The 12,184-nt window shown below is 37.3% G+C and overlaps 1 protein-coding gene across 2 annotated transcripts in view; it reads right to left on the reverse strand.

The window, feature by feature from the left end:
* HPSE2 (heparanase 2 (inactive)) overlaps positions 1–12,184 on the reverse strand; it is a 677,801-nt gene that overhangs the window by 200,711 nt on the left and 464,906 nt on the right. The window lies entirely within an intron of this gene.

Below are 12,184 nucleotides of genomic sequence, written 5' to 3' on the forward strand. Positions count from 1 at the left end.
CATAAAAGCCTTGAAATCTTGTCTAAAACTGTGTGTGTATTTCGGCGTATACACATGCATTTTTCTAAGAAAATCGATAGTTTTCATCAGAATTATAAAAGGATTGATTACCTTAAAAGGTACCCTATACCCAAAGAAACAGCACTAGAGATTTGGCTCCTGTGATAAGTGGATAAGGATCTGGGAAATCTCTTTAGATTTAGAGGTCCTTCCTGAGATTTTGAGTTCCACCAGCCCATAGACTGCTCCCTCACTAGGCTGGTTTTCTTAAGCAAAGGAAGATTGCTGCTGCTGGTGATACCACTGATTTTGCCCTGTCTGGAGTAGAGGCTTTATGCTCTCCTTATGGCAAAACTCTGCTCTTCGTGAAATAAAAACGTCCCCCGTGCCACTGGGAAATCACCCATCTCTTCACTCTGGGCATGCCAGATATCCAGAAGGGCATTTTCCAAACCCAGCTGGCCAACTTCCTCTTCACCCCCCTCCTAGTCTGTTAGGCTAACCCCAAGGTTTACAAAATTACCCACACAGAACAGGAAATGCAAATGTTAAACTGTTCATAACGTTTGGCCATATTTTTCATGTGATTCACATTAAAGCATCTTATGTAAAAGTTGAACAAGCATTGAAAAAAGTATACTAATTACAATGTAAGTGAATTGTTAAGAATTATAGAAAATTTGAATTCCTTGACTTCTATAGGCCAAGTTTGGAACTTTAACATAAGTGTTTGTTGGTGGTGGTGCTTTTGTTACTCTTTGTTTCCTTTTATTTACATGAAATGAAGTGGGAATAGAGAGGGGAACAAAGGAAAAATGACAGGAAACAGCCATCCACCTCCGCACCAAAATACCAGCAGAAAACCACAGTTATGCTGCCATCTAACAGTATATTCTGTTTAAGAAACTCCCTGATCCCAGAAACAGCCATGTAACTCTAGACTATAATGAAATTACATCCTGCACATGCTCAAAACCATCCTCCATAGCTTCTAATGACATAAATTTTGTTGTTGTTGTTCTTTGCTTTCTTGAACTCTCAGAGGAGATTTTGTTTTAGAAAAGAGCCTATGGCTTTCAGAGAAGGTGGTGATGGTGATGATGATGGACACAGACATGGTAATAGAAGTTTATCAGGACCTCTAGTTTCAGCTGCCATTAATTGGGAGCTGGGACAGAAGTGCCTGACCATTTCTTATCAAAGAGAGGAGAAAGCAGCCACTTTTCTTAAGGAGAACAAATGTCTGTCAGGGTAAATGATTCACGCAGAACACTCAGCCCTTTCCAGTGTGACAGTAGCTAGGCTCACTCTCAATCTGTCATCAAGGGACTGGTCATTTCTAAATCTCTTAAGAGAAAAGATTAAGATGCTCTTGGAATCACATACGTGCATTCCATTCTACTTTGCAAACCTTCAAATGGTGAGTATTCCTTGTTTAATTTTTCCAAGAAAAAGGTTAAATACTAAATAATGATAGTAACATAATAACTTTTGTACGGATATCAAGTTTCAAAAGTATTGCTCACAAAGATCATCTGAGATGAGAATGTAGAATATATTACCAGAAATTGAAAATTGGAGATGTCTTCAAATATCTCTATAATTTTCCCAGATGCTATTCAGGTAGGGTTTGCCCTTGGGAATCAGAGTTTTGATGGTGGTAAATATAACAATGGTTCTATGAGATTCTGGGATCCAGTCACTTGTGAGGTTACCATGTTCTGTAATCCTAGAATCCAAACTCCCAAAGGAGTATAATCAACACTCCATGTAATCTGAGGAATACAATCAAACAGACGTGCTTACTGCACAAAGTAAGCCTGAAAGTCAAACATCCACATTGAGGTAATACAGCTCTCAAAGGGATCAAATGACACCAGAGACAAATGTATCAAGTTGTTGTGGCAACTGATCCAAAGTGTGGTCCAGCTGTTCCCAGTCTGTTTTCCCAACATCAGAGGCTATTCACTCAAGGCAAACCATAAAAATACCTCCTTGCTCATAAAAAAAGACATTCTCTGACTTCTACGCCAGATTGTTCATCTCCTCAGGCCATGGTCTGCCTTTCCCCATTCTTCTGTTCATCAGTGTAGGATCTGGGGAGAAGCCTGCCAACAATTACACTTGGGTTCCCTAATTCAACAGAAAGGCAGGTTACCTCAGAAGAGCAGAGGAACATGTGATTCATCCACCCACAGCCACACACAAACTCAGTTCTCATCTTTTAGGCCCACTGCTTTGGACCAGGTGTTTATACACATCCTGTCGGGGCAAATGCTTTCAAAGTACGTTCAAGGGGAAGCTGATCTATTTCTTTTTTTCTCTATAAAGTAGATTACAAAATACACCTATTAAAAAGAACTGGTGAGGGAAATAGTATAGTGATAGAGTAAGCACTCTTCTCTGTGAACAGACCTCAGTTAAATCCTGGATCATCACTTATTAGCTGTGAGTACTTAGAAAAGATACCTGCTCTCATTTTGCCTTGTCAGGGCAATACTTCTGAGACCATAATGTGCATATGAAACACCTGGGGACCTTATTAGAATGCAGATTCTGACTTAGTAACTGGCCTGTGTTGAGGCCCAAGAGTCTGCATTTCTAACAACTCCCAGGAGATGCTAATGCTGCTGATCTGGACCACACTTTGAGTAGCAAGGTAGTCAGGTCTTTCAGGGATTTAATTTTATATAAAACAGCTAAAACAACGTTTGGCAGATGGAAGGCTTTCAGTTAGTGCTCTTCCCTTTTATTTTCATCATGCTCACCCCACACAATATATCACACAGAACACTATGTATATAGAGCTTCAATTTCTCCAAGGATTTGCAGTTTGAGACAGCCAAAATGGGATTCTAATAACATAAAATCTTTCATTCTTTTTTTTTCTAAAATGAAAAGAGACATGGAAAGGAAAAATGGTTCGGCTGGCTGGAAATATTGGAAAGTCCTCCTTAGAAGGTGGCTGTACTTTTGACTGTAGTAACCTTTCTGATAATAAACAATGAAGGAAAGATAAAAGAACTGGAGACATGGGAACAGTGGTCACATCTCCCATTTAGCTTCAAAAAATTTTAATATAACACAGTTTAAAGCTTTTTCATGCCTGTTGCCAAGGAAGGAACTTATTCAGAGACAATAAATATACATTTTTTTACCTCAAAGTAGTATGTATAAAAGTCAAGAGTATGTGTGGAAGAAAACCAGTTTCAAAAAGGTACCATTCCACTCATGTGCTATGTAGATGAATCATTTTGAAAGATTCTGCAACATACTGAACATTTAGAAATGTGACTTCCATAAAAAAATTGAGCAATCATATGATCGAAAGTTACTAAACACTCCTGATTGTAAGTATTATGCTAAACGCTTTACATGCGTCATCGCATTTATCCTCAGAGCAATCTTCCATGGTGGGTAATTATAGAACATCTAAGACCCACTCACACCTTGGAGATCTTGATCTAGCTGTCCCTTCCACCTGGAACACACTTCCTTAGGGTGTCTGCTTAGCTGACTCCCTCACTTCTTTCATATCTTTGCTCAAATGTCACATTCTTGAAGATCACTCTATTTAATACTGTGGTTTGCTCTCCACCCGCCCCCCCCCCCCCCACCCCAGGCACTTCCTTTATTCATTTAAACCCTATTTAAGACTCAGTGCAGCTAAAGGTCTTGGACATGATAAAAACGTGTTAGAGCCCGAATTTAAAACCAGACTGTCTGACTCCAGACTAGCCAAAAACTTGTTTAACAGAGGAATAAAGAAAGTAAGCGTGAGGAAGCTGGCATCCACACTTTTCCATTTCCCATGAAGTTGCCAACTAGCATTTCCCCAGGGTGGGCTCCAGGGTGATTGAGACAAGGACGATTGGGACCTGGCACAAAGATAGAAGGGGTGATCCTGGGATTTCAAGCCTCGTAAGTCTCTAAAAGCAGCCCATTTAATGCCCATACATTTAACAGATGCCCTTGATGTAATGCACATAATGTGCCTGGGCAGCTTTAACGAATGACAGATGTTATTAGCTATGCACAAGGCCCTGGACCAGTGTTTTTCAAACTTTTCCTCCTTAGGCAAAGGAGATACCTGTGGAAACCTGGAGATAATGCCATGCCTTTTTTGGGGTTTTGCATATGTGTGTACACTCCAAATGAGAAAGGAGTAGTCCAAATCAACAGTAGCCATGTAAGCCAGTTACCCCGGGAATGGCTGAGGTAAAGAGAGCCACTAATGGTGGCTACATAGCCTTCCAGAATTAGGTTGAGAGAAAAGCTACAAATATCCCTTTGGCTGATGATAAGGAACCTACTACCTGTGTCATAGGTATGACGCCTAATTTACAAAAGAAGTCATTAAGGCTAATGAGGTTCTGACCAACATGCTTAAGTTCACACAAACAGTAGGTACTAAGGATTTGAATGCAGTCTGCTAGGCAGCAAAATCTGTGCTCCGGATCACTTCCATAAAGAACTTCACATAAAGTTTGCCCCCAGAAAATGCTCAAGTAAAATTAAATACACACACATGCACACACGCACACACACACACAAACACACCACACACATGCAGCTGTGTATATATAGTCTTCCTAACACAAAGAGCTCTTTGAATTTTCAATTCACTTTAGAAAGTTCCCTTTCTCTCTCTTCCTTTTTCTCTAATTTTGTTTGCAGCCCAGTTCCATATGTCATTTATGGCTTTCTTCCCTGCTTATCCTTTCCTTTTTAAATCCTCTACAGCAGATATTTGTCTAGCACGGCTCTCTCGAGCCCACAAGGATTTTCTTCCAATTGTCATCCTTACTTCCTCCACCAGGAGCACCTCTCCCATTCTCCCTCCTCTTCTGGAAGAAGGAGAAAAAGCATGGTTTCCAAAGTGATCACTAGAAGGATAAACTCTTTGCTAACTAGACTCCTACTAAGCTCCCCAGGGGGCAGGATCTTGTCTCTCCTTTCTCCCTAGTGTATCCATAGTATCTAGCACAGTGCCTGAACCTGGTAGGTGCTCAATAAATATGTTTTGAATGGATTAATCAATAAAACACAACAGGATTATTCCACAGAACCACCCGGTTTCCTCCTTTGGCTGAAAAGACCATAAGCCAAAGCCTTGGAGCATCTGCAGAATGCTATAAAAATGTTCAGTAATAGAATATGTGCTAAGCATCTGTATATAGTGGACACTTTCAAAAGCACAGAGAGATGGAGAAGGATCACAGAAAGACAGAAGGGGAAGGAAGAAGGGAACTCACATTTGTAAGAGCTCAACCTATTGAGTGTACTGTGCAAAGTGCTTTTCATGCATGCCTCACCTAGCCTTCTCAATAGTTCTGTGAGGTAGGCATTAGCTCCACTTAATAGATGGGAAAACTGAAGGATCCCTCTGAAGGATTTACTTCTTCCTCAAGGCCACAAATCTACTAAGGGTCAGAGGGATTTTGTCCAGGACTGTTTGACTTCAAAGCCCTTGTTCTTTCTAACAAACCATAATGCACAGCTCCATAGGTTATTTGCTTCCAAAATAGTGTTTTAAATAAGTTTTAACACTCTTAAAACACTCTTATGATTCACTTACATTGTTAAATCTTGCTTCTATATTTTTTCTAAATAGGGTCCACATTTCATTAGCACTCTTTTCTCTAAAATTGAGTATTGATATGATGGATTCCTTCAATTTTTCCTTTTAAACAGAATCTCTGCTTAAGTCATTCTAATGTCCCATTACCCGTGAATTTCCAATAGATGCTATTCTCAGAGTCATTTTGCTCACATTTACTTATATTGTAGGCAAATCTATAGTTGCACTTGCAATGACTTTTTTTAATGTTCATTTTTATGCTTTTAAATGTAGCTAAAAATCTAAATTATAGAATTGATCTCTTAAAATTGATCTCTTTAAGCCTACAGCTGTAGTAGACTCACCATATTTCGTTTTTCTGCAACAGCAGAAGTGAGGAATGATATATATAAGTGCAGACTAAGACCAACAAGAGAAAAGTGCTGACTTCTCTATAAGAGAAAAACTTATTGAAAATTAGATGACTTAAAGTTTTAACTCTGACTACAAGGGGCAGGGATTTTCTGAAGGCCAATTCCCAGGTTAATTTTTCTTACATCTTTTCTCCCATCCACATGTCAGAAAAGAAGCTTCTGAAGAAAGTTTTATGCCAAAAACCCTGGTAATAAATGCATTCTTAGAGATCAGATCTAGGCAGTCAATCTTGATGGCAGTGGCTTCCAGCTTTAGAGTGTGACCAGCATCACCCGGAGGGCATATTAGGGCACAATGCTGGGTCCCGGCCAGTGGCTCTGGGATAACGTTTGAGGATTTGCATTTCTAACAAGTTCTCAAGTGCTGCTGCTGCTGCTGACGGTCTAGAAGCACACACTGTGTGCTCTCTGCAGTTTAAGTGCCCAGGGGCTACTCATGCTCAATTAGAAAGCTCCAGGGCAGTAGTTCCTAACCCTTACTAAATGTCAGAACCAACTGATGAGCTTCTTAAAAGTACTGATGTCTGGGAAATGCAGCCATAGAATTTTATCCTGTTGGTCTCTGCTATCGCTCACACAATGAGAACACCTGGGCTTGCCTAACTTGACAAATACTAAAAATGGATTTCATATTTTTTCAGAAATTAATTTTCAAATTTTATCTAAGAATAATCTGAAAGGTTACTTACTTATAAAATGGGAATATTATTTTTTCCCAAGATGATTGTGAGAATGAAACAAGATAAAATATATAAAATATCCCAAAATAGTGTGTGGACCATTACAGGCATACAACATTATTTAGTAGTGTTTTCCCTTCATGGTTCAGCACACTTTTCATGACTGCCAATAAAAGGTTCACTTAAAAAACAATCTGAGAGAAACAAAAGAGCAGACAGCAGAATTTCAGGTTAAATATGGTGGTTTAAAAACAGGCATTTCCTGGGGCACCTGGGTGGCTCAGTCAGTTAAGTGTCTGACTCAGCTCAGGCCATGATCTCGTGGCTTGTGAGTTCAAGCCTCATGACGGGCTCTGTGCTGCAGCTCAGAGGCTGGAGCCTGCTTCAGATTCTGTGTCTCCCTCTCTCTCTGCCCCTCACTTGCTCACATTCTGTGTCTCTAAAATGAATAAATGAATAAATGTTAAAAAATTAAAAACAACAACAACAGGTATTTACTGAATTCTCTCCCAAAACCCCACTAAAACAATGGCAATGCGACCAAAAAAAAAAAGAAGAAAGAAAACCAAAAGGACATTCACCTACATGGTCTCAAAGAACAGGACAGAAAAAGATCACAATAAAGATGTTATTAGAAAACAGAAGGAAGAGGAGGCTGAATTCCCTATCAGTCCCCAGAGCTGGAAGCACAAGGTGTCATCAGGAATAGAAGGGATAGGTGAACTGAAACAGGGCAATTGAAAAACAACTAGATTGTCAGATCCCTACCCTTATGCTACATCAGTGGTTGTTCAAATGTGGTCCAGGGACTCTTGGGAAGCCCCAGGGACCTTTCGGGGGGGGGGTCCATGAAATCAAAACTATTTTCATAATTACACAATTATTTGCCATGTTCACTATCATTTTCCCACAAGTGTATAGTGGGGTTTTCCACAGTTCATATGATGTGACAGTGTCACCGCTTTGGTGATTAATGAAACATATAACTCATATTTTCTTGTTTTCTATTCTAGACTTTTCTAAGGGATATTTTTGGTGTATAAGTACATACGCTTTCAAAAGTTAACTCAGTTTGGTCTCAACACTTCTACTGTATTCTTTATAATCTATTTTCTATTATACCTTCTGTAACCTGTGTAACCCCATCATCATTCAATAAGTTATTTATAAATTCTAATGTTTTTCTTATGATTATGGAAATAAAAACACTTTGTTGTCTTGTGTTGCAATAACATTTTAAAATTATTTTGAAGACTTCTCTAAATTTTAAATTTATAAAAAGCATCTTAAAGAGTAGGTAATCATACTGCATGTGGTGCACCACATAGCTGAGGGACTGACAGAGTCTGTACAATCGACATTACTGAATGCCTGCTGAATGAAGCCGGTAAGTTAGTGAAAGAAATCACCCTAGTGCCACTTCTCAACAATTCAGGAATTTGTTAAATTAAAGATCTAGCTGCAAAGGTGAAGACAAAGTTAATATCTCAGAATATTAATGTCTGTATAAGCCTAAAGATGAAGCTTTTTTTCTTGTATCCATCTAATGTCAACACCAACTAATCATTGATAAAGATCTTCTTTCATGGGAATGACACTAAAATATACTTGGTGTATTGGCACTACTATAGATAGATGAAATATAGAAAGCGTTAGATAACTTATTTGGTTCTCATTTGTATTGGAAAAACTATGTTGACATTTGAACTGATGGTACAAAAGCAACAGTGGACAAAAGTACACAATCAAGTCAGGAGCAGCAGACTGCTGGGGACTACTGTCACATACTTGCAATAAAACAAAAATGGCAATTTCACTTAATAATTTCTGTGATCAAGTAATAAAACTAATAACTTTATTAAATTTTAACCTGAGTACACATTTAAAAAAATATTCTATATGAATAAATAGAAATAAACATAAAAGACTTCACCTCAACAGCAACTGAGTTGCAAACTGAACTGGTCATGTTTTTCATAGGACAATTTTTTTATTAAAAGAATGACAGGCAAATTTTAGTTGTTCAGACTTGGGTATTTAGAAGATATTTTTTTTCAAAAATGAACAAAACAAGCATGTCACTTCAATGAAAACAATCAGAACTTGCTGCTGATTATAAATTTTGAGCTGTTAGGTGAAAATGAGAATTTTAGAATATTTGTACCTGCTATCATGAGCTTGTCAGCTTCCCAAACCTTAACAAGGCTTTTCTGATTAGGTCAGTGGTGATATTAATGAATGTGCTTTTTTTTTTTTTTTTTTTGAGGTTTCATAATGAAATGTGTTAGCATTTGGGAGATCTGTATAACACATAACTCAGTAAAGCAATATTTTCCAAATGATCAATGCATGATGTTACAGCATCATGCATGGGTAAAAGATATATTCAAAACATAAGACCAACATACTTTTATACATCGGAGTCTGAAAAGTTCACTGATATGGCTTCATATTTCACACTACAACTAACCTTTAGGAAACTATCACTTAACTGAATTTTGGTGTAGTATCTAGAAAAATAGCCATAATAATCTGAAAAAGGTTATTCAAGTAATCCTCCCTTTCCTAGATACATATCTCTGGGAGGGAAAATTTTCTTCATAATCTTTTTTTTTTTAATTTTCTTGAAATGTTTATTTATTTTTGAGAGAGAGACAGAGAGTGAGTGGGGAGGGGCAGAGACAGAAGGAAACACACAATCTGAAGCAGACTCCGGGCTCTGAGCTGTCAGCACAGAGCCTGATGTGGGGCCCGAACTCATTAACCGCAAGATCATGACCTGAGCTGAAGTTCGATGCTTAACTGACTGAGCCACCCAGGCACACTAAAATTTTCTTCATATTCTTAAACTCAAACAACATATTGCCATAGAACATATAAGAAGACATGTCTGCACATCTTCAATTAAGCTAGGTATTAAAGAGATCTGCATGAATATAAAATAATGCCAATCTCCTCACTTAATTTTTTTTGTTTTTGAGAAAATATAGTTATTTTATAAAATACATTTTTTATGGTAAAATATAATGGGTTTATTATTTTAAAATAAACATTTAAAAAATTTCTGTTTCAATTCTAATATAGTAAATATCTATAAATATGATTTTCCTAAAAATTATTTTGGGCATTCAATGTTTTTCAAGAGTGAAAGGGTTCTGAGACAAAAATGTTGGAGGACCACTGCCCCCTACACAGTTAAGAAACTGCTGCATTTCCGATAAAGCAGCGCACCAGCCGTTAAGCCAGAGTCGGAGACACCATGCACAGTTGAGGTGGGGTCAACCATACTGCAAACAAGAGGAGTAAAAAGCCTACATAGTAAACAATAAGATATCTAGTCCCCTTCCTCAAATGTGAGAATACCTGCTGACTTATATTTCTGAGATGAGAGAAGGGAGAATTCTTCTCTGGAAAAACTAAATTACATAAGAGAAAAAACCAACAGATATAGACAGTTAAGAGTACCCTAATATAACAACCCAGCCAGATCACCCTACATAGACCCCCATTATTAAGAAGAAATATCCATAAACAAAAATGTCCAATCAGCTTTACATGCCTCTTTCTTAAATATGAGTAGAGATCCAAGAATCATTTGACATTTGAGGAAAATCTTTAATGTGAAAGACAAAAACCAAAATAAAGAAATGGCAGAAGGAGAGAAGAACATAGAGGAAACAATTTAATACAGAAATCATAAAAAAAAAATATTGGAGAAAGAAACAAAAGAAGGAAGGAAAGGAGGGAGGGATGAAGGTGGGGAGGGAAGGAATAGAAAAGAAGAAAAGGAGCAAAATAAACAAACACCTAAAGTTGATATCCTCAGAGAGAAAACAGAAGATAACTGCATCCAGAAATAAGTAAATAAGTAAAGGAGAGGTCATTAACAGGAAGGCTTGAGGAACAAAAAGAGCTTTTGGAAATTAGATATATGATAACAGAAATGAAAATTTCAACAGAAAATTTAGATGATTAAGTAGATTTATCAGAAAACAGAAGAAAAAGAAAGGAGAGAAAATATATATAACAATTAGAGTACTATTTGAGGAGTCCTGATATCTGACTAGCAGAAGTTCCAGAAAGAGAAAGCACAAAAAATAAAATGAAGAAAATTATCAAAGAAAAAAAGATCAAGAAAATTTCCCAAACTGAAGGGTATGAATTTCAGATTGAGAGGATCTACATCTAGTGAACAGAATATAAAGACAGTTGCATAAAGGATCACTGGGGACAAGGAAAAGATCTTAAATGTACCAAGAGAGAGAAAAAAAAAAAAAAGGCAAATAAAAGAACTGGAGATTAAAAAGGCATCGGATTTCTCAACAGTTACAGGAAAAACTAGAATAAAATGGAATTAAAGCATCAAAATCTGAGGGAAATCTGTATGCATCCAAAATATAAATCAAACTCTAATACAAGGTCTCAACATGTTTACCCCTCATTTATCTTTTCTCAGGAAGTTCCTAGAAAAAAAAAAATGTTCCACCAAAATGAGGGAGTAAACCTCAAAAAAAGGCATGGATCCAATAAATAAAGAGAGTCAAAAGGAATCCCTACGATGATGGTGAAGGGAGATCCCAGGACAACAGCTGTGCAGGAAGCACTGAGATCAACCCAGTCCAGATGGGATCAGAGGAGGGATGGCTTCAGGACAGCAGGACAAGGACAAGATGAAACTGATGGCTACCTGGGGTGTCTGGATAGAGAGAGAGAGAGAGAGAGAGAGAGAGAGAGAGAGAGGAGGTTTACCCCTCTGGTACAGAGTTTAGGGATGAATTAGGGATAGATTAATAGGAAACTAGGTGAATGAAAAAGAGACAGTTATTAGCTCCAGGGAAAACAGGAAGTTGTGAAAGAAAGAAAGAAAATAACCATAGCACACTACATTCTCTGCTGTGAGTCATATTTACATAGTAATAAAAATGTGAATGCTGAACTCTGATCTAACCAATACTTCGATATAAAATATTGGAAGATGGGGAAAGTAAAGTATTTCAGCGTATGAAGAGCTAGAGAGGTATGAGAGCTAAATTCTCATATTCCATAGTAGGAAGTTTATAGATAATATTTGAACTGGAAAAAAAATCAAGACATAGCAGCATCAGACTGTTGTTTAGAAATATGGAAACAAATAGAAGTGGCTAAAATTGTGACATTTGTTTCTGGAGAGGTGAATATGGGGGTGAGAAGGGTGGAGCTGGGTACTGATGGTTTCTATTATAAACAAAAATGCAACATGTGCTTATTACAGAAAAATAGAAAAGTAAAAATGGGAATAAAAGAGTCTCAATACTCCCTACATCTAAAGATAAACACTATTAACCTATTAGTGCCTTTTGAGTTTATGTGAATTTTTATATATTATTGAAGTATGATTTGTATATTTTATATTTTACTTTATTCACTTAACAAAAGCATTTTCCCAATTCTTATGTTTTCCACATAAATATTTTCACAGCAATTTATTATATTATATAATAGATACCATTATTTAGTGTAACAATTTAGGC

Source organism: Panthera pardus, unplaced genomic scaffold, assembly GCF_024362965.1.
Source record: "Panthera pardus isolate Hobbes unplaced genomic scaffold, ASM2436296v1 HiC_scaffold_22, whole genome shotgun sequence".
NCBI classification, from domain to species: domain Eukaryota; kingdom Metazoa; phylum Chordata; class Mammalia; order Carnivora; family Felidae; genus Panthera; species Panthera pardus.